Source organism: Gopherus flavomarginatus, chromosome 2 (assembly GCF_025201925.1).
Source record: "Gopherus flavomarginatus isolate rGopFla2 chromosome 2, rGopFla2.mat.asm, whole genome shotgun sequence".
In the NCBI taxonomy this organism is placed as follows: Eukaryota; Metazoa; Chordata; order Testudines; family Testudinidae; genus Gopherus; species Gopherus flavomarginatus.
The window spans coordinates 111,156,336-111,178,576 of record NC_066618.1 but is presented as its reverse complement, the minus strand read 5'-3'; the positions used below and the strand labels follow the sequence as shown (position 1 = coordinate 111,178,576).

The following is a 22,241-nucleotide window of genomic DNA, read 5'->3' as shown; positions in this document are numbered from 1 at the left end:
TAGTGTAGACCTGTCCTTAGGCTCAGTTAGATCCAGTTAAATTCCTTATCCTGCTCTCACTGGGGCTTCCACAGCCAGACAAGGAAGCAAGCATGGAGCAGCCAGAACGACTCTCTCCTCCTTTTTCCCTGTATGGTAGTGTGAAAGTAGAATGAATTATATTGTAAAAATAAGAATGGGTTAAAGAAATGTTGTATATACCTTTAAGCAGAAATAAGAAATGTTGAAATACAGGTGCCAGGAAAAGAAACATTAGGCATAAACAAGGGTGCTAATGGTGAAACATTAACAGAAGATTGGTAATAGTTAGTAAGGAAATAAGATATGCATGCCTAGCTCAGGTAAACTTTTCAGATTCTGCTTCCTTTATTATCTTGTTAAGTTATCGCCCTTTTATCTGTGTAAATAAGATAGTTTGTGTCTTGCATGGTGCTCACATTATCTGGGTGTTATTAGCAGAGCGCTGTGCTAATAAAACAGAGTGGTCTGACAAACTGTGAGTCCTGAGTCTACTTTGACAATTTGGAGGTTCCACCCAGATGGCAACTGTCTTCACTGGGGCTGTGTGACTCCTGACCATTTCTGTAGGATGACCGTGGCAGCCGACACCTGGGCATTTGGCCTGAGCGGTCCTCCACCAGAACGGAAAGGCGCACGACCACAGTGAAGTCTACGCTATTGAACCTGTTGGTCCCCACTCTGTTCTGGTAGGAATCCCGGGATCTGACATCAGGAATCTGGTCAGGTAATTATTTCTGTGTTTTGTTCGGACTGAGGACTGTCCTGTCTCTGTGTCTATCTGTCCTCCTGTGGAGTGTTTGAGTCTGGGTGCCGTCTCCGTCCAGGGATTGGCAGACCAAGGGGTTCCTGTCCCCACAGTCTGAGTGAGTGGAATCTGCACAATCGCAGCCGCACCGCACTTTGGGTAAAACCCTTGGTGTGAAGGCAAGAGCGATTGAGGCAGTAGCCTGTGGGCTCCTTTTGTGTGTTGCACCAGGCATCACTCTGACGAACCCGAATTTCCTTCTTGTGTGATTCGTGTGTGAAGTCCTCCTGTATGGGTAACCAGACGTCCAAGTCGGGACAGTTCCTTAAACGAACGCCGGCTCATTTTATATATTTGGGACGGATCTGGACTCCTGTAAAAAGGGTCTAGACTCCTGTAAATTTCCGGAAAAATGGTCTAGGCAAACTCAGGGGGATCCCAAAACTCAGTGGCCATTGTTAAAATCTTGGAACAAAGACCGAGTGGACTTCTTAAAGGACAAACTCGGCCAACCTAGAACTAAATTGGCTAAAGGAGAGGTTAATTGTTTCATTCAGTGGTGGCAAGAGGCAAATTGTAGGTGGACAAAATCAAAACTCGCCTCTCTCAAATATTCAAATAATAAGTTAAAAGCTTTATTAAAAGCCTCCTCTCCCACCACCAGACTGAGTGCTCCCCTCTACCCCGTTCTCAAAAAAAAACCAAAAAAAAAAACCCACCCTGGATCAATCCAACCCCCTTAATACTCCCATCTCATTGTAAAAAGGACAAAAAGCCCCTTGTTCTGTTCCCCTTTGTTGTTTGCCTCAAAAGCTAATTCTTTAGTGCTCCACTACCAATTCAGAAAGGAGGGTGGGCTCCTTAACTAGCCCCCACCCTTCCTGGTGCCTTTCCTTAAACATTTCTTTCAAAAAAATTGTGAAATAACCACAATATCACTCACAAACGGTTCATTGGAAATAGCAGGATTGGGCCCAGAAAAGCAGGCAAGCAACAGATAAAACAAAACAAACTGAAATACAGGTTGGAAGCCCTAAGGGCATTGTGTCAGGAGTTAGAAAAGCAGTAAGTGCAGTCATGAATCCCTGGAGCAATACTTAAAATAGTTAAATTTGGGTTCATGAAGGTGTCATTTTGGGAAATAAACAAGTGATTTAACGAAAGAGAGTGAAAAGTTAACTCTACAGAGGCTGGAAACAATTAAGCAGTTAAACTTTGTAAAAATGTTAAAAGGAACCATGTTAAAAAAAAATCTTGGTTTCTTTGCAGCCATTCTAAAAAAAAAAAAAAAGGGCCCTTTTCCAAAAAAGTGCCTGTAAATAATCCAAATAATATACAACTATGTTAAAACAAAGCAGTGTAAAAAAATGTTAAAAAAAAAACGTGTATGTATCTATTTAATTTCATCCTGTCAGCCACCCTTTTTAAATAGCAAAAGAAAATAACCCTCTGAGACTATAAGATTCTGTTGTCCCATATGCATTACAAATTGGGCCCTCTCTAACTCTTTGTTTTAAAATTTAGGTAGTAAAAGACAGGATTCTGTATTGTGTCTATGTTAAGTAAATTAAAAAAACATTAAAGGCCTGGGTCTCAATGTAATTTGTCTTGGTTATTAATTGTAAAACTTAGCAAGGTTTAATTTGCAATGCTTTTTTGCTTAATATAAAATACTACTGTTTGTATTCTCAATCTGTTTGAGAGTACATAAATGAGAAATGTATGCATCAGGAAAAATTAAGGTGTGAGGGCCATTGTTATAGCCACAGTTAAAAAATAAGGTGTGAAGGCCATTGTTATAGCCACAATTAAAAAAATAAGTAGTAAAGAGACTTAAAAAACATAAAAAAATCATCAGGCACTGCTTACTACCCAGATGGCTGTTAAACTGTCTGGCATCTCAGAGTGGATATATGCTTCGCAGTGTAAAAATGCACCACCCCCAGCGAACCAATCATCACCTCAGGAACACGCAGAATCAATTGTGACCCCAGAAGAAGATGTAGAGGAACAGCCTGCAATACCTTACAATCTACATTCTCATAACGGTTGCCAGAAGCAGACAACAACCTAAAGCAAGGCCCAAGAAGAAGCAGTAGTGAGCCTAGCGCCTGCTGCCTGGTGAACATAAAACCATGACTGCGGTTTCCTCAGTTGAGGTTGTCAGAACCAGAAGGGCCCTGCCTCCAACATGTGCCTCTGGTGGTGCCTGTTCCTCGGCTGCTGGTGTCTTAAGGTCTGGGGAATCCACAATGACAATTCTTTTATCCAGCAGCAAGTGTGGATAGCTCAGACCCCTAATATTTCTAAATGCTGGGTCTGCAGCCACATCCCAGCCCACTCTCAAACTGGTGTTCCTGTCCTGGCTACCCATTCAATTCCCTAGACCTCACTGAAGAACCTTGTCTGTTTAACACAATATGAAACAGTAATAACACCTGGGAAGAGGCTATTGGTGGTTCCTTTATCCCACTTGAGGGAGTAATACACCAGGCAAAAAGGCTCCTAAGGTTACTAGCAGTAGTCAAAATAATGGCAAATAAAACTGAAGAAAGTTTAAAAGCCCTGGCCAAAGAAACAGGGGCTATCCGACAGGTGGCCCTCCAAAACCGTCAGGCATTAAACATAGTGCTGGTGGCCAAAGAGGGGACCTGTGCTCTCATTGGAAAACAATGTTGTGTGTTTATACCTGACAATACCAATAAGGTAATAAATCGCTGTAGTCACTTAAAACAAATCTCATATCTTCCCCATAAAGAACCAAGTTCTTTATGGAAGTGGCTAAGTAACTTGTTCAATTTCTCTGGCATAGAAAACTGGTTGTTTCAGGGAGCCCTAACTATCCTGTTTAAAATCTTAATAATTTTCTATGTTTTCAGTTAGTCTCCTGTTGTATCCAAAATTGTGTAAGGCATGCCACCCGGTGACTGCCCCAAAACAGAGTGCTAATATGATAATTTTAAATACTGCTGATAAACAAAGAGATAAAGAACGGTTAATATGTGAACCCCAGTAAAATGTTGGTCATGGCGTGAGCTTGACCAAAAGGAGGGATTGTGAAAGTAGAATGAATTATATTGTAAAAATAAGAATGGATTAAAGAAATGTTGTATGTACCTTTAAGCAGAAATAAGAAATATTGAAATACAGGTGCCAGGAAAAGAAACATTAGGCATAAACAAGGGTGCTAATGGCGAAACATTAATAGAGGATCGGCAATAGTTAGTAAAGAAATAAGATATGCATGCCTAGCTCAGGTAAACTTATCAGATTCTGCTTCCTTTATTATCTTGTTAAGTTCTCGCCCTTTTATCTGTATAAATAAGATAGTTTGTGTCTTGCATGGTGCTCACATTATCTGGGTGTTATTAGCAAAGCGCTGTGCTAATAAAACAGAGTGGTCTGACAAACTGTGAGTCCTGACTCTAACTTTGACAGTAGCAAGTGGCCAGAGTGGGAGCTACTAAGCAGCTGCAGTAGGGAAGGGACAGCACGCTCAACCAGAGCTGCTCCCAGGGCTACAGGGACAGTTGAGGAAATGTTGTCTCCTCTCTTTTCACTGTAGCAATGGAGCTGATTTAAAACTTCAGATTAAAAATTGCAGGCCACAGCTCTGGGAAGATATTTGCAATCCATAATCAAACATTTTCTTAGCACAGTCACACTCAAGGGCCACAATTTAAAATCTTGAGGGTCAAAGTGGTCTCCCAGTGACAGGATGGAGTCCACTGGTCCAGGCAGTGACACAGCCATGTACTTTGGAGGAAGCAATGCACTGTGCCTGCCACTGATGGACGTATCCTCCAGGATTACAATGGTATTTGTGTGAACTTTATAGATAATATATTCTGTAACCAGGCTCCACCTGTGTGAGTGTGTGACACTCTGTACCTTGGGGGAATACCCTGCACCCCCATGTTCATCTTTATAAAATGATTGTGTGGTATCCAATGCAAAATTTGTCATGTCAGCTGTGTTCGGAAGGCTCATGATGCACTGAGCATTATTGTTATACTAATGTTATAGGTTGTAATTTCACACACATAGTTATGAGGCTGAAAATGTGTCCTCATGGCTTAAAACAAGCCCAGGCAAAAGTTTCCAGGAGCAGAGGGGCAGTTCACACCTCATCAGGGCATGTATGGGACAAACCCAGCCCAGCCTCAGAGGAACAACGGACACTGACCTAGGCAGCAACAAAGGATCTGTTGGATCTTGAGTGAGTCACCTCCCTTCCTTTGGTCAGTTTAGGACTGAGATGAGGTAATGCTCACCTGACTCTGAACGAGGGAGGGGGGGGAGCTAAGAAGGAAGAAAGAACATGATAAAAGGAAGAGATATTTGCCATGCTCTCTCTCTCTCTCTCTCTCCCACCTCCATCTATAGACATCTCCACCACGCGACTGATGCACTGATCAAAGGGGAGGGCCTGGCTGAACGTCCACCAGCCAGCCTGTAGTGAGAAGCATCTTAGTTTGTAAGGGCACTGAAAGTGTTAAGATCAGCTTAGAATGTGTTTTGCTTTTATTTCATTTGACCAAATCCAGCTTGTTGTCCTTTAACTTATAAACACTTAAAATCTATCTCTTGTAGTTAATAAATTTGTTTTTTCTACCTGAAGCAGTGTGTTTGCTTTGAAGCATGTTAGACTCCCCTTGGGATAAGAAACCTGATGCATATCAGTTTTTTTGTTAAACTGACAAACTTGCAGTGTCCAGCGGGCATAACTGGACACTGCAAGATGGAGATTCCCAGGGTTGTGTCTGGGACCGGAGATATTGGCTAGCATCATTCAGTGCACAGTCCAAGCATCTTACATGCCAGAGGCTCTGCATGAACAGCCCAGGAGTGGGGGTCCTCACAGGAGAACAGGGGAAGGCTGGCTATCAGAGTCGAGGATTGGCATGATCTAGCAGATCACTGGTCCAGATAACACCAAGGGAATGTCACAGTGTGTTTATGTTCTGGATGACTGAGAGCTGTGAATGTCCCAAATAACTCATTCTTTTCATCATTTATTGCACATAGAGGAATTCATTTTCTCAAATTTGCAAGGTGAATCACAGTTTGCACAACCAGCGACATCAGCACTGGACTCAGCCTGCATGTGACACTCTCAAGAATGGCCATACTAGGTCAAACCAAAGTTCTATCTATCCCAGTATTCTGGCTTCCAACTGTGGCCAATGCCAGGTGCCCCAGAGAGAATGAATAGAACAGGTAATCATCCAGTGACTCATCCCCTGTCACCCATTCCCAGCTTCTGGCAAACAGAGGCTAGGGATTCCATCCCTGCTCATCCTGGCTAATAGCCATTGATGGACCTATCCTCCATGAATTTATCTAGTCCTTTTTTGAACCCTGTTATAGCCCACTCAAAAGGGTGGAATGTTTTTGGAAAACTGGGCTAGGAATGTTGGCTACATGTCACATGGAAACTCCTAGACTCACAGTCAGCTAAATATACAGAACAACATTTGTATGAACTTTTAAGGGAATTTACTTGAAAGCTGGGTCCCATCTGTTTTGGGGTCTGTGTTTGTTTCAGCATGACTGAGGTTGAGGAAGTATGTTTTTGATGGATAGAAGTAATACATTCCCTGCCCTCCCTCCACTGGCTTCATGGTTTATATATGAACCTAGAATGTTAATTGTCTATTAGGAATAGAGATAAGCCCAATGTGTGCTAACAGTCAAGCCCTTCAGAGATCACATTTTACTATTATCTCTGCTTGTCATTCACTTCACCTCAGACATTCTGCTTTCTCAGTAACACCGGGGCCAGATAGGAAATATGTCAGTAACCATGAGTTAAGTTATGAACTGGAAATCCCTCTCCCTCAGCTTGAGCTTCATGTGCTGCTTCTGGGCTGTTAGGTCAGTTGGATCAACAAGCAAAGGTCTGGAAGAATCTTAAAGGCAAGTTTGTACCTTAGTGCAAGTGTTAATCTGCATTTTAAACAAGTTTAGATTAGGGCTGTCAAGCAATTAAAAAATTGCTATTAATCACATGATTAATCACACTGTTAATAATAGAATACAATATATTTATATATTTTGGATGTTTTCTACATTTTCAAATATATTGATTTCAACTACAACACAGAATACAAAGTGTACAATGCAATCTCTTTAGTATGAAAGTTGAATTTACAAATGTACAGTAACTCCTCACTTAACGTTATAGTTATGTTCCTGAAAAATGCGACTTTAAGCTAAACAATGTTAAATGAATCCAATTTCTCCATAAGAATTAATGTAAATGAGGGGGTTAGGTTCCAGGGAATTTTTTTTCGCCAGATAAAATTTATTATATTATATTATATTATATTATATTATATTATATTATATTATATTATATTATATTATATTATATTATATTATATTATATTATATTATATTATATTATATTATTATATACACACACACAGAGTATAAGTTTTAAACAAACAATTTAATTAACATGGTACACTCTGGGTTTTAGAGAGGAATTGGGAAATGCTATGAGGTAGTTAACAGCTCCCAGGCGCTCTTGGACCGTGAATGGCCCTTCCCATGATGCTTCCATCTTATGGGCCTGTTGCGCCTTCAAGACCATAACCTGGTCTCCTACCTTGAAGGAACGTTCTCTGGTATGTTTGTCATACCAGGCCTTTTGCTCTTTCTGAGCATCCTTTAGGTTTTCTTTAGCAAGGGCTAAAGAGTGTCGGAGGGTGTTTTGTAGGTTGTTAACAAAGTCCAGAATGTTAGTCCCTGGAGAAGGTGTAAACCCCTCCCATTGCTGCTTCACCAACTGTAATGGCCCCTTAACCTCGTGACCATACACAAGTTCAAATGGTGAAAACCCTAAACTGGGATGTGGTACAGCCCTGTAGGCAAAAAGCAACTGCTGCAACACTAGGTCCCAATTATTGGAGTGTTCATGGACGAATTTACGTATCATGGCCCCCAAAGTTCCATTAAAACTTTCCACTAGGCCATTGGTTTGATGGTGGTATGGGGTGGCAACCAAGTGGTTCACCCCATGAGTTTCCCATAGTTCCTTCATGGTCCCTGCCAGGAAATTAGATCCTGAATCTGTAAGGATGTCGGAGGGCCAACCTACCCTGGCAAAAATGTCTGTTAGTGCCTGGAACACAGCTTTAGCCCTGGTGTTGCCTAGAGCTATTGCTTCCGGCCATCGGGTAGCAAAGTCCACGAAAGTCAGTACGTACTGCTTTCCTTTGGGTGTCTTTTTTGGGAAAGGACCCAGAATATCCACAGCTACTCGCTGAAATGGGACCTTAATTATGGGGAGTGGCTGGAGAGGGGCCTTGACCTGGTCTTGGGGCTTTCCCACCCTTTGGCATACCTCACAAGACCGGACATACTTGGCAATGTCCTTGCCCATCCCCTCCCAGTGGAAGGACTTCCCCAACCGGTCCTTGGTTCTGTTCACCCCAGCATGGCCACTGGGATGATCATGGGCTAAGCTTAAGAGCTTTTCCCTGTACTTAGTTGGAACCACCAACTGTTTTTGTGGATGCCAGTCTTCCTGGTGTCCACCAGAAAGAGTCTGCTTGTATAAAAGTCCTTGTTCTACAACAAACCGGGATCAATTAGAAGAACTGAGAGGCGGTGGGGTGCTCCATGCCGCCGCCCAAGCTTTCTGAAGGCTGTCATCTGCTTCCTGCTCAGTCTGGAACTGTTCCCTTGAAGCTGGAGACACCAGTTCTTCCTCAGACTGGGGACTTGAGCTTGGTCCCTCTGGAAGCGATGTAGGTGATGGGGTTGTTTCCGTTGCTGGTGAACCGCTCTTCGCTGGTGCACCAGGAGGTATTTCAGGCTCTGGCTGAGCCTCTTGGGTGTGGTTGTCTGCTGCTTCTGCCAGTTTAGGCTCGCTGGCGCCCTCTGGCGTTGGGTTTGAAAATGGATTTGCAAGCGCTGGTATCAGTGCTGGCTGTTTTTCCAGTTCCTGGTCTGGGACTGGAGTCACTGTGGCTGTTTCAGTTGTTGGCATGGGATCCGGGTCCACTACCTCTGTCTGGGTCTCTGGTAGCACAGACGGGTTTCCTGCGGACGGCTCAGGAACAGGCATGGGTCTGGAAGCTTGCCTGGTTTGGCTACGTGTAACCATTCCCACTCTCTTGGCCCGCTTCAGCTGGTTGGCCAAGTCTTCCCCCAGTAGCATGGGGATGGAATAATTGTCATAGATTGCAAAAGTCCACATTCCTGACCAGCCTTTGTACTGGACAGGCAGTTCAGCTGTAGGCAAGTCTACAGCTTGTGACATGAAGGGGTAAATTGTCACTTGGGCCTTTGGGTTGATGAATTTGGGGTCGACGAAGGATTGGTGAATAGCTGACACTTGTGCCTCCGTGTCTTTCCATGCAGTAACCTTCTTTCTGCCCACTCTCAAAATTTCCCTTTGCTCCAAGGGTATTAGAGAGGCATCTGGGCCTGGAGATCTTTGGTGTGAGGGTGGTGTAATGAACTGCACTCGGTTGGGGTTCTTTGGGCAGTTGGCCTTTGTATGTCCCAGTTCATTACACTTAAAGCATCTTCCAGCTGACTGGTCACTGGGTCGAGGTGGGTTACTGGAGACTGGTGAGGTGGAAGAATAGGGCATCTGTGGCTTTCCTTGGATTGTAGGTGGGGTCTTTGGCTGCCCTCGGTTGTAGGGTTTATTGTCGGTGTGCCCTTTGGGGTATTCGTTCCCCTTGACAATAGCTTTTTTCTTTTCTGCCACTTCCATCCATTTGGCTCCAATCTCGCCCACCTCGATTACCGTTTTGGGTTTCCCATCTAGGATGTACCTCTCTATTTCCTCAGGAATACCATCTAAGAACTGCTCCATTTGTATCAGGAGGTGCAGCTTGTCCAGATTGTTAACCTTTTTCCTGATATTCAGGCTTCATAATGCTTTGCAATGTGGTAGGCGTGTCGGGGGAATGACACATCTGGTTTCCATTTTTGGTTTCTGAACTGCCAACGGGCCTGTTCAGGTGTTATCCCCATTCTGTATTTGGCCTTGGTTTGAAAAAGTTTATAATCGTTCATTTTCTCCTTAGGCATTTCAGCTGCCACCTCTGCTAAGGATCCACTGAGCAGTGGCCTCAATTCTACCATGTACTGGTCTTCAGAGATGCTGTACCCAAGGCAAGCTCTTTCAAAATTTTCTAAGAAGGCCTCAGTGTCATCACCTGCCTTGTAGGTGGGAAATTTCATGTGATGTGGAACAATCATTGGCGAAGGGTTGTTAGGATTGGCTGTGTTCTGTTGCTTAGCCTTTTCTAATTCCAGGGCCTGCTGGTAGGTCTCCCTCTGGAGTTCCAGCTGTCTTTGGTGGTCTGCATCTTTGGCTGCTTGCTCTTTTTTGTAGGCTGCCTCTCTGTCTTCTTGTTCTCTTTTGTAGGCTGCCTCTCTTTTTCTTTCTCTCAGCTCCATCTCTTGTAGTTTTTTTTTCCATATCTCGCCTGTGGTCTGCCTCTTTGATTTGTTCCTTTGCCTCCATTTTTGCCTTGGAAGTCATGGTTCCTGTTTTCTTGTGTTGGGGTGCCCTCTGGTGTTTATTGTTGGAACTGCTGCTCTCTGTTGTCTCCTGGGGTTTGCCTAGCAACAGTGCCTTTTTTTTTCTTCCTCTAGCTAATCTTTTAAATGTAAAGTAAACCAGAAAAACCACTTTATTTGCATGTGTGTTGTGCTGGGTACATGACTCTCAATCGGAGTGCTATAGTTTAACAAAAGACCCTTTGTCAACCTTAATAGTTCCTTGCTTAATATGCAAGCCAAACTGCAACCAGAGAACAGAAAAAAAAATTCTCTCTGGCTCTTTTTAAAACCACTCTTTCTCTCTGCATAAAAGCCCTAGCAGAGAAAAAAAAATAATATTCCTACTGGCTTCTGGATCTTATTTTTCCACACTGCTGCCAACCATGTCATAACTGTTCTACTCAGATCTGAACCTTAGAGTTCAGAACATGAGAAGCTAGCATGAAACCTCCAAATTAATTACCAGCTTGGATCTGATATCGCTGCCACCAGCCAGAAGATTCCAGTGTCTGGCTCACTCTGGTCTCCCCAAAACCTTCCCTGGGGAACTCCAGGACTCAGATGCCCTGAGTCTCACCACAAAGGGAAATAACCCACTTCCCTTCCCCCTCTTTACCTCCTCCCAGATTTCCCCGCCCTGGGTACTCTAGGAGATTCCCTGCTTCAAGTCCTTGAAACACCACACCGAGAAATCAAATATTTCTCTCCCCTCACCCAGAGGTTATGCACATTCAGGCTTAGTAAATCTAACACAAAGAGATTCTCTCTTCCCCCCGTCTTCTTCCTCCAACCAATTCCCTGGTGAGCTGCAGACTCAATCGCCCTGAGCCCCCACTAAAAAATAATCCAACAGGTCTTAAAAAGAAAGCTTTATATAAAAAGAAAGAAAAAGACATAAAATGGTCTCTGTATCAAGGTGACAATATATAGGGTCAATTGCTTAAAAGAAAAAATAAATAAACAGCCTTATCCAAAAAGAATACAATGTAACACATTCCAGCAACTACACACATGTAAATACAAAAAAAAAATATAAACCTATTGTCTTACTATCCTTGTACTTACAACTTGGAAACAGAAGATTAGAAAGCCTGGAGATTCCTGTGGTCACTCTCAGAGCCCAGAAAGAGAACAGACCAAGAACAAAGGACTCACACCCAAAACTTCCCTCCACTCCGATTTGAAAAAGTCTTGTTTTCTGATTGGTTCTCTGGTCAGGTGTTTCAGGTCACTGTTTGTTAACCCTTTTATAGGTGAAAGAGACATTAACCCTTAGCTATCTGTTTATGACATACTGGTGCACAGTGATGATGATTGTGAAGCTTGGCTGAGGTGGAGGAGTCAGAGGGTGAGATATTTCCCAGGGAATTCCTTACTGCTAAATGATGAACTAGCAATTGGATGAGCTCTCAAGGGTTAACTTTCACACTCTACAAGGCAGCAGGAATGGAGGGAGGGGAGACAGCATCGCAGACAGTGACAGAAACACACACTGTGTGTGTGTGAGAGAGAGGGATACGCATTTTCCCTTTAAGTACACTGCCTTGTTAATTCGATCAGCTTGCTGAGACCGCAGCTGCTGCCAGCAAGCTCCCTCCATCCTGAGCCCTGCCGTTTGTCCCCCCTGCTCTATGGAAGATGAGGCAAGCGGGGTGCAGGAGCAGAGGGGAGGAGGACACCCTGACATTAGCCCCCTCTTCCTCCCTTCTCCTCTCCCTGCCCCAGGAAACAGGAGTCTTGGGGACAGCTCCAAGGCAGAGGGCAGGAGCAGCACATGACAGTGGGGGGAGGGACAGCTGCAATTGCTAGCCTGCTGGGCAGCTGCTGCACAGGGAACTTAGGGGAACAGGGAGCTGATTGATAGGGGGGGCTGCCAGTCCACCCTGGTTCCAAGCCCCCACCAGCTAGCTGCAATGGGCTGCTCTTCCTCCAAGCAGTGAGCAAAGCAGGTAGCTGTCAGACAATGTTGCACAGCTTTAGATGAGCATGTTCCCTAATTGATCAGCAATGTAACAATGAATCAACGTTAACCGGTACTACTTTAAGTGTGGAGTTACTATAGAATTATGTGCCAAAAAAACCTGCATTCAAAATAAAACAATGTAAAATTTTGGAGCCTGAAAGTCCACTCAGTCCTACTTCTTGTTCAGCCAATCACTCAGACAAAGAAGTTTGTTTACATGTGCAGAAGATAATGCTGCCCACTTCTTGTTTACAATGTCACTTGACAGTGAGAATGGGTGTTCTCATGGCACTGTTGTAGCCGGCATTGCAAGACATTTACGTGCCAGATGCGCTAAAGATTCATATGTTCCTTCATGCTTCAACCACCATTCCAGGGGACATGTGTCCATGTTGATGACAGGTTCTGCTCAACAACACTCCAAAGCAGTGCAGACTCTGATGCTTGTTCATTTTCATTATCTGAGTCAGACGCCACCAGCAGAAGGTTGATTTTCTTTTTTAGTGGTTCAGGTTCTATAGTTTCCTCATCGAAGTGTTGCTCTTTTAAGGCTTCTGAAAGCATGCTCCATACCTCATCCCTCTCAGATTTTGGATGGCTCTTCAGATTCTTAAACCTTGGGTTGAGTGCTGAAACTATCGTTAGAAATCTCACATTGGTACCTTCTTTGCGTTTTGTCAAATCTGCAGTGAAAGTGTTCTTAAAATGAACAACATGTGCTGTGTCATCATCCAAAACTGCTATAACATGAAATATATGGCAGAATGTGGGTAAAACATAGCAGGAGATACAATTCTTCATCAAGCAGTTCAGTTACAAATTTAATGATTATTTTTTAACGAGTGCCATCAACATGAAAGCATGTCCTCTGGAATAGTGGGTGAAGCATGAAAGGGCATACAGATGTTTAACATATCTGGCACATAAATACCTTGCAATGCCAGCTATACAAGTGTCATGCAAATTCACTTTCTGGTGTCATTGTAAATAAGAACCAGGCAGCATTATTTCCTGTAAATGTAAACAAACTTGTTTGTCTTAGCGATTGGCTGAACAAGAAGTAGGACTGAGTGGACTTGTAGGCTCTGAAGTTAAGTTTTACATTGTTTTGTTTTTGAGTGCATTTGTATAACAAAAATAAATCTACATTTGTAAGTTGCACTTTCATGGCAAAATATTGCACTACAGTACTTGTATGAGGTGAATTGTAAAATACTGTTTCTTGTGTTTATCATTTTTGCAGTGCAAATATTTGTAATAAAAATACTATACGCTTTGATTTCCACTACAACACAGAATACAATATATATGAAAATGTAGAAAAACATCCAAAATATTTAATATATTTTAATTGGTTTTCTGTTGTTTAACAGTGTGATTAAAACTGCGATTAATCACAATTATTTTTTGAGTTAATTGCATGAATTAACTGTGATTAATCGACAGTTTAGAGACATCTTCAAAATAGTCTGTCCTGAGCCAGCCTGTTCAACATATTGCAGTGTTGCACTGCACTGTGACATCAATGACCTATTTGCAAGTTTTCTTCCCTCTCTGTAGTCCTTTGAACTGGAAAGACTGGGGAGTGCTATGAAAGCAGCACAATCAACTCCAGACTCAGCTGTGGGTGTTGCCTTCATTCTTTGGTTATGGATGGGGGGCAACATGGAGTTTTATAATGGATAAACAAGTCCCAAAGTCCTTCATGCCTCTCCTCTGGTTACACAGCATTTATCATTTTATACAGACCCTCCTCGTTTTAAAATTAAAGAACGGTAGTAAAATCTGACCTGTACTAACATACTATTCTGCAGTTGTACTCAGAATAGTATGGAATGCAAGAATACTAAAAAAAATGATGTTCTTATCTTTTCCTGTTAAGGCACAGCCAGAGTGAGGTTAGGATTTTCAGTGCTTCATGCATACTATTAACTGCTTCAGAATCACAAATCTCTACCCCATCTCATCAAAGCCTTCTCACACCTAGCAAAGGTGCAGATACTCTTTCAAAACTCAACTCACAGCAGAGGCAGTTGTTTGTAAGCTGCCATTCTGCTGTCATGCAATTGCACCCATGCAGTCATCACTTGTTATCTGATGCTATAACAGTTACTGTCAGTAACGAATGCCTCTGTTACACAAATGTTTAGAGATGTGCCACTATTTTAAATTTAACTCTAAGCTGGCCATTTTAAATGTATCCCTCCTACTAATGTTTGCAGAAATACTAACTTCAACTTTACCATACTACCTTAAACGTGCCAACCTCTCTCTTAAACCTTTGTAAGAAAATAACTTATACTGCCAACAGTTTTGTTTCTCTTTAAGAAAAGTAGTTAATAACTAAATATGAGCCCTGATGAGTTCAAGTTAGGGACCTTAGTGCTATATTCAAGTGTGAGAGGTCACTTTCAAGTGTGGAATAAGGTGGCAGAGGTGGGATGATAACTGATCTTGAGAAAGGATGAATTTTAATGCAGCCATGACTGCCTCCTGTCCTACTGCTTCGGACATGTTCCTCACTGCTGAGTCCAGCTTTAGGGTCCCTAGCTGAATTCAACAGGTGCTAGTTCCCAAGTTTTAAGAAATTAGGTGCACAATCATACGCACATTATTGAATGCACACTTGTGTACATACAATTTATAAAAGTCCCCCAAAGGGAAGTTATTAGTCTACCACGTTAATAATTTACTTGTATCAAACTAGTGCAGGAAACATGCAGGTAATAAAAAAAATTCAAAAGTCAGCAGAGATTTTAACAGTTGTCACAGATGGCATATAAATACAAATAATATGCTGAAGTGTTATTTGCATCTGGTAGCTGTGAGCACTATAAAAGTAGGCATTGAATGTGTTAGGCTCATTTATGGGTCTTTTGATTACACTTTGTACAAAATTCTAGAGGAAGATTACTATGTGTAAAAAGTAATTAGCCTGAATCAAGCCTACCTGGCTCACCTCCTCTCTCACTTTGTTTCCCCTGCCCTCCACTCATCAAGCAGTGGCTTCCCTTCCCTCCCTCCACGCACTCTAACAATTGCTGATTTGAGAGAGTTACTGTCACCTAGAACAGCCCTCTTGTGTGTTTCTGCCTCACTGACTCTCCACTGTAGTTCACACTTCATCTCTTACCTAGAGCTGAGCAAAATGTTCACGATGAAACACATCCAGTTTCAGTGACAAATTCACAAAGGTTCACAAAACTGGGCCAAATTTGAGTAGTTATCCCCACTCCCCAATACAATTACTGTAGTAGCATGTACCACAGCTTGATCAGATTTACCCCACACAGGGCTGGCCCTACCATGGGGCGAACTGAGGCGGCTGCCTCAGGTGCCAGACTGGGGGAGGGGGGGCGCGCCACTAGGAGCCAGAGTGTAGAAAATGTATCTGCTGCTGGTGCATATGTATTCTCTCTGCTCTAGATGCACAGAGATGGTGGAGTGCTGTGCTGGAGGAAGGAGGGCACAAGAGACATAACAGGCAGGCAGGAGAAAAGGTGAGAGGGAATAACAGAAGGCAGCAGGAACTCCAGGAAGAAAGAGGAGGAGGAGCCTCTTATGTACCTCTCTAGCACCCCCAGGAGCCTGGACGGATTAACACCAGCTTCTCAGGGAGCTTCCTGTTTTCTGCTGCTTCCCTGAGCCCACTTGAGGAGAACAGGCAGTTGACTGAAGTAATAGGAGCCAGTTAGGCCCTTAAGATGCTGATATCTTCCCTCACTCGGGCCCTGCTACCAGCCTGCTTATTTGTCCCCTTTAACTGAGAGTTGAGAGCCACTATAGCTGGCAGAGAACACGTGTTAAAGAAGAAAACGCCCCTCTGGGACAGCATTCAGAAAAAGAAAGAAAGCAAAGGAAGCTTTTTCTATCTAAGCAGGAAGGAGCTCTCCTGAGATGCATAGACACAAATGTTCACGGTGAGCCTTCCAGCCCCAGTGAGGATGTGAGTGGTGAGGAGATGCCAGATCTTCCAATTAGTTAGAGTGCAGGTGACCTGGCAGCTACTGCAGCATCCATCCATGTCTCTATCTCTAATGTACGTAACCATGCACATTCCTGAAGAAAAGTGTAGATCAGAGAAGAGTGTGATGCAGGCACAAGAAACTGCTGCTGCTGAGTTTAGTTCCTTAAGTCTAGATGATCCAGAACTGTGGACCCACTTGAGCAGTAGCCTGAGGGACTTCCTTGTACTGCACAGGCCACAGCAAGTGAAAAAGTTCATGTTCCCCAAAGACAATGAAAATAGAATTTTCCATCCAACACATTACTGGTGTGAAATCCCCAATGGTGACAAAGTGGAGAGGCCGTGGCTTATGTTCTCAAAAACCCAGAATGATGTATACTGTTTTCGTTGCAAACTCTTCCAGCCTAATGTTCCAGCCACATTGGGTTCCACAGGAACAAAGAACTGGAAAAATCTGGCATGCCATGAGAAGGCAGCAAGTCACCAGCAAGAATTCCATATGTGGAAAGGCTTGAGATGAGACTAAGGTTAAAGGCCACCATAGATGATCAGCATCAAGAGAAGATTACATCAGCGTCTCTTTACTGGCAAAATGTTCTGAAAAGGCTCATTGTCATTGTGAGAATGCTTGCTACCCAAAACCTAGCACTGCATGGCGCGTCGGATCAGCTGTATGTGCCAAACAATGGAAACGTCCTTAAAACTGTGGAGCTGATAGCTGAGTTTGATGCTGTACTCCAGGAGCATCTAAGAGAAGTCACCACCCAAGAAATGTACACACACCACTACCTTGGAAAAACAATTCAAAATGAAATCATACAGTTACTGGCAACAAAAGTCAAACAGAAGATTGTGGCAGATCTGAAGTCAGCAAGATATTACTCTGTTATTCTAGATTGCACACCAGAAATCAGCCATATGGAAAAAATGACTTTAATGGTGCGTTTTGTAACAACAAGAGAACCTAGTGAAAATGTCCCTGCAAGGGTGACTGTCAGAGAGCATTTTCTAGAATGTATTGACATTGATGATACTACAGGAGCTGGTATGACAAATGTGCTTCTTAAAAAGTTGGAAGGTTCGGGAATTGAGATAGCTGACATGGGAGGTCAGAGCTACGATAATGGTGCCAACCTGAGAGGAAAGAACAGAGGAGTGCAAACACGGATCCGAGAGTTAAATCCTTGAGCTTTTTTTGTCCCATGCAGTTCTCATTCATTGAACTTGGTGGTCAGTGATGCAGCATCAGCTTCTAGTGAGGTTGCTGAAATTTTTTATTTAATTCAAAGCATCTATGTATTTTTCTCTGCATCAACTCATGAATGGCAAATTATTGAAGCAACATCTGGGAACACCCTCTCTGACACTGAAACCACTGAGTGCCACATGATGGGAAAGTCAAGTGGAGGTGATAAAGCCTATCAAACACCAAATTGGGAAGATCGATGATGCGACAGTTGCCATTATGAAGGATAATGCTATGACAGGAACTGTTTGTGGGAGAACATTGGCAGAGGGAAATGGAATCACCAGAAACAAACATAACTTCAAATTATTCTGTGGCTTAGGGTTGTGGCATGACATATTTTTTTAAATAAATGTTGTAAGCAAGAGATTCCAAGGTGTTGACCTTGATATATCTGGAGCAATGGAACAACTGGACAAAGCAAAGTCAGACCTACAATCTTACTGGTCAAGTGAGGGATTTCAAAACATTCTGAAGAGTACACAGAAGTTGGCAGAGGAACTTCACACTGAAGCTATTTTCTCACCCATTCAAAAATAAAAGAATCACCGAAGAAGTCATTTTGATTAATCCCATAAAAACCCCAAACAACAATTCAAAGTTGAATTCTTTAACCAAGTGCTAGATTGTGCAATACAGTCAGTTGAAGAACGTTTCATGCAGCTCAAGGAACAGAGCAGTATATTTGGGATGTTGTATGATATTCCAAAACTCCTAAATATACCTGAAGAAGACCTACATCAGCAATTCAGGGCACTAGAGACAGTGTTAACACATGATGACATGCGCAATATTGATGCGAGTGATTTAGGTGATGAACTGAAAGCCCTTTTAAGATACATTTCAGCAGGATCAACTCCAAAGGCTGTTCTGGAATATATGTGCCCAAATAAGATGACCACCCTCTTTCCAGATGCTTTTGTTGCTCTGTTCATACTTCTAACAGTTCCTGTAACAGTTGCCAGTGGACAAAGCAGCTTCTCCAAGCTGAAGTTAATAAAAACTCATCTACGCTCCACAATGACACAGGAGAGGCTGGTCGGCCTTGCAACCATCTCAATAGAGCATGAGCTGGCCCAGACTGTGGACCTTCAGGAAACAATTTTTAAATCTTTTCAACCAAGAAGGCACGGAAAGCACCACTTTGATTATTCAAACAGATCAAAATGCCAGTGTTTACTATGCAGACAAGAAAAGTTACATTTGCTGTTCAGGCATTTTAAAGTTAAGTGTTACTTAAAATTTTTGAACAAGGCATTTTAAGTTGTTAGTTCTCCTTTATTGGGGTAGATAGCAGAGCAGTACCATGAGAGAAGTAGAACAGAAAGAAGTCAGAATTGAGACCTTTCAAAGTTCTGGCCCAAGCTAGGGGGAATGGGAGTGTCATTTGAGCTCCTTACCTCAGGTGATAAATTGTTGTGGGCCGGCCTTGATACCACAGAATATAAAAAAGGTTTTGTACAACTTGTTTTTAAATTTTCCTTTCTGAGTTACTTATGTTCATTTTACCCATGTGAAACCTGGGAAGGTCTAATATGACACCACAATTATGTTTGTGAACCAAACATATAAAGTTAGTTTGAGAGGATCTCTTTTTCATAAACTCATGTTGGTTTGCACTAATTACATCACCATCCTTTAGTTCGTTATTAAGTGAGTCCCATATCACATTTTCAGCATTATTATTGAAATGCAGTTGCATGGTGTACATAAGTGCAGAATTATGGGCCTAATCCAAAGCCAATTGAATTCAATAGAAAGACTCCAACTGACTTCAGTGGGTTTTGGATCATGATTTTAGTACAAGATTTCTATAGAGCCATGATTCTTGGGTCCAGCCAAGCAATGATTGGCACAGGACAGGTAGCAAGATGGTTTTCTGTCATTTTTACAGCTCTTCAATTTTGGGACTGGTCAGAGGACTGCTAGGGCCTCAGAATAAATTAGAACAATCTCATGGGTGGTCTGACCCGGGTCTGATGGCTTTTCTTTGCAAAGAAGGGCATAGTCTTCTTGAAAACCTACTTCTATCCTGCTCTCCTTTTTCTGACTTCAGTGCGCAGTATGTCAAATTCAGAACCCTCCTTCAGTAGTAAGAAGTACCTCCAATAGGAGATTGCTATCTCCATCGTAATGTAAGAAAGGAAACTTGTATTGAAGCACGGATTATGTGCATTCAGTAAATGCCAAGGCTAGCAGGATAAATGGTCTTGGATGGTGCTTGAAGGCTCCTCTTCCCTGCTATATAAAGGTTAACAATATTACAGGTACAGTTAACACTATTGCAAAGAGTAGTGCATTAGTTTGGTACTATAGTAACCCCCTAGAGGAACTCTCAGATGGTGATTCTTCTGTTCTGCATGTTGTTCATACCCTACCCAGGCTACCTGATGTTTGTAAGCATGGAATATGTCTGAAGCATCTGGTTACATGTGTGTGACAATACTTGCAGCTGGGGTGGAATGCAGCTGCTAGCTAATCTTTGCATGTTATTGTCCCAGTGCTCTGGGTGCCTACTACCTGTCAGTCACAGATCAGGAAAACAATATATTATTTTACACTTCTGGTAGCAGCTTTCATGTGAAAGTATTTTATTAATAATGAGTTCTATCTTGCAGGGGTGTTGAGCTTCGCAATAAGAAAGAAAGCATGACTTTGGTAAATGGAAAGCCCTAAAAGATACTGTACATTAAGTGACATTCAATACCTATATCTTTTTTACATGTACTATTAAATTTGATTTTGTAACATCCAAGGCAAAAACTGCTTCAGCTGAGACGCATTGCTTTGTTTTTTGGTTTGGGTTTTTTTACATGTATATTCCATATTAATCTTAGATATAGTCATTGAATTCTCATATAAAAGCCATTGAAGTTTTATGCTCTGTATATGTGCCAATATATACATTATCTCTATTAATATAAACTTATCTAACTATAAAGATAGAAACATTCTGAAGTTGATAAAATGTATGCAATATGTTAACATTTTTAATATGAACCAGTATTCAGCAAATGGAATTTAAAAGCCATAAGGAGCACAGGCTTTTCTACATGAATATTTAGTTCACAGCAAGCTGCACTACACTGCACTAGTCTGCCAAGGACTAGCTGTCTCTGAGGACACTGCTGATGTGCATTAATGGTTCGTTAATGCATTTTGATCTTTGAAACAGGACTAGATCAAAGTGCATTAACAAAATGTTAATGTGCCTCAGCTGGCTCCACATGGACAGTTAGGCCTTGTCTACAGCAAAGTTTGTCGGAAAAAGCTGCCTTTTGCCCACAAAATGGAGGGAGGTGTACACATTGCAAGGCTACTTTTGGCAGCAAAACAAAACCATCTCAATGAGAGGCATAAAGATTGTTGTAGACAAGTTAAAGTGGCAAAGCGTCAGTGTAGACACTGCTGTGTATTTTGTGGAAATAAATGGCTTCCACCAGTATCCCACAATGCCTGCCATGACCACTCAGCTCACTGTTTTGATCTCTGCTGCCCTGCAGGCATGCATCCCGGCACCTCCCACCCCTTCAAGGCTCTGGGAAGTATCTGATAGCTGAGTGTGCTGCTCCCTTTGGGGAACAAAGAGCAAATTAGTAATATGGAATGGTCCTGTTCTGCCCCGCTCTAGGAACACAGCAGCAGGCAGACTGCTGGTGTGGGGCAAAGGGGTGGGATTGCTCTTCTGCTTTGACATTCCTCAGCACTGAGACCTCATACAGTTGCTCAGGATGCCACTCTCAGCAGCTGAGAAGGCTGTAGAAGAACTCAGAGGGAATCACAGAACCATAGGCAGGCAGGCAGAGTAGGCTGCTTCTGGAGAGACTGCTGTGCCGAACGGAGCCAGGGGCTGATGTGGGGTGTCTGTGTGTCCCTCTCCATCTGCCTCAGCATAGGTCAGTCAGTGGGCTGTCTCCCCTGCCCCAGACACACTACTCTCCTCTCCCTCCCACACATACTTCAGTTGAAAAAGGGGCTGACAATCTACTAGGATGCCTGTGGAATGATGGGATTGAGAAACCTGCATCATGTGATGCTGTGCCTGCCCCATGAGGGACTGCAAACCCTTCCCAAAGCACCCTGTGGCCAGTTGTACTGTGGAATAACAGTGCACTGCTCCCTGTGTGGATGCACTCTGCTGACACAAGGAGCTAGTGTGGACATGCAAAAGTGGTTTTAATTAAAGCGCTTTAATTAAAGCGACATAACTTTTGCCGACAAAACTTTGTAGTGTAGACAAGGCCTTAGTCTGCAGCAGATTAGTGCAGTATAGATTCACACCCAGCTTGCTGTGAACTAATTGCTTGTGTAGACAAGCCCTAAACATTTCTCAAGTTTATATTGTTTTTATATTGAATGGCACATCACACACAGTATAGGACAGTAGTCTTAGTGGGCTAGTTAGTCCAGTTGTTTCAAGAACTTGCTCTTCTCAAGATATGTCTATAGTACCCACTTCTTTCAATGGTGTGTAGCGTACATGCCTGTGTATCCTCCTCCCTCTCTCCAGAAAGAGTATAAATAGCATTGTAACCTGTGTGGCGCAGCTTAGGCCTTTGAGAGGCATTAAATGCTGGTCAGGCCATCAGCTTGTAAGAAGAATCATGTTGCTACATATCTCACTAAAGTGCCCCAGACGATGAATCAAACCGCCAAAGAAGATAAATGTGGCTGCTAAGAAAGACTTGAACAAATAGGCAAACTTGGAACAGACACTGCAGACTGCATTAGCTAAGGTCCCAGACAACTCCACAAACGTTGGGAAGCT

At 42.7% G+C, this 22,241-nt stretch overlaps 1 long non-coding RNA gene across 1 annotated transcript; it reads left to right on the top strand.

Annotated features, from left to right (window-relative positions):
• The first annotated feature begins 208 nt into the window (after positions 1-208).
• Positions 209-4,176, top strand: LOC127043776 (uncharacterized). Its single transcript, XR_007772328.1, has 2 exons — positions 209-341; positions 4,024-4,176. It is a non-coding gene; the product is annotated as an uncharacterized LOC127043776 (long non-coding RNA).
• The last annotated feature ends 18,065 nt before the right edge of the window (positions 4,177-22,241 follow it).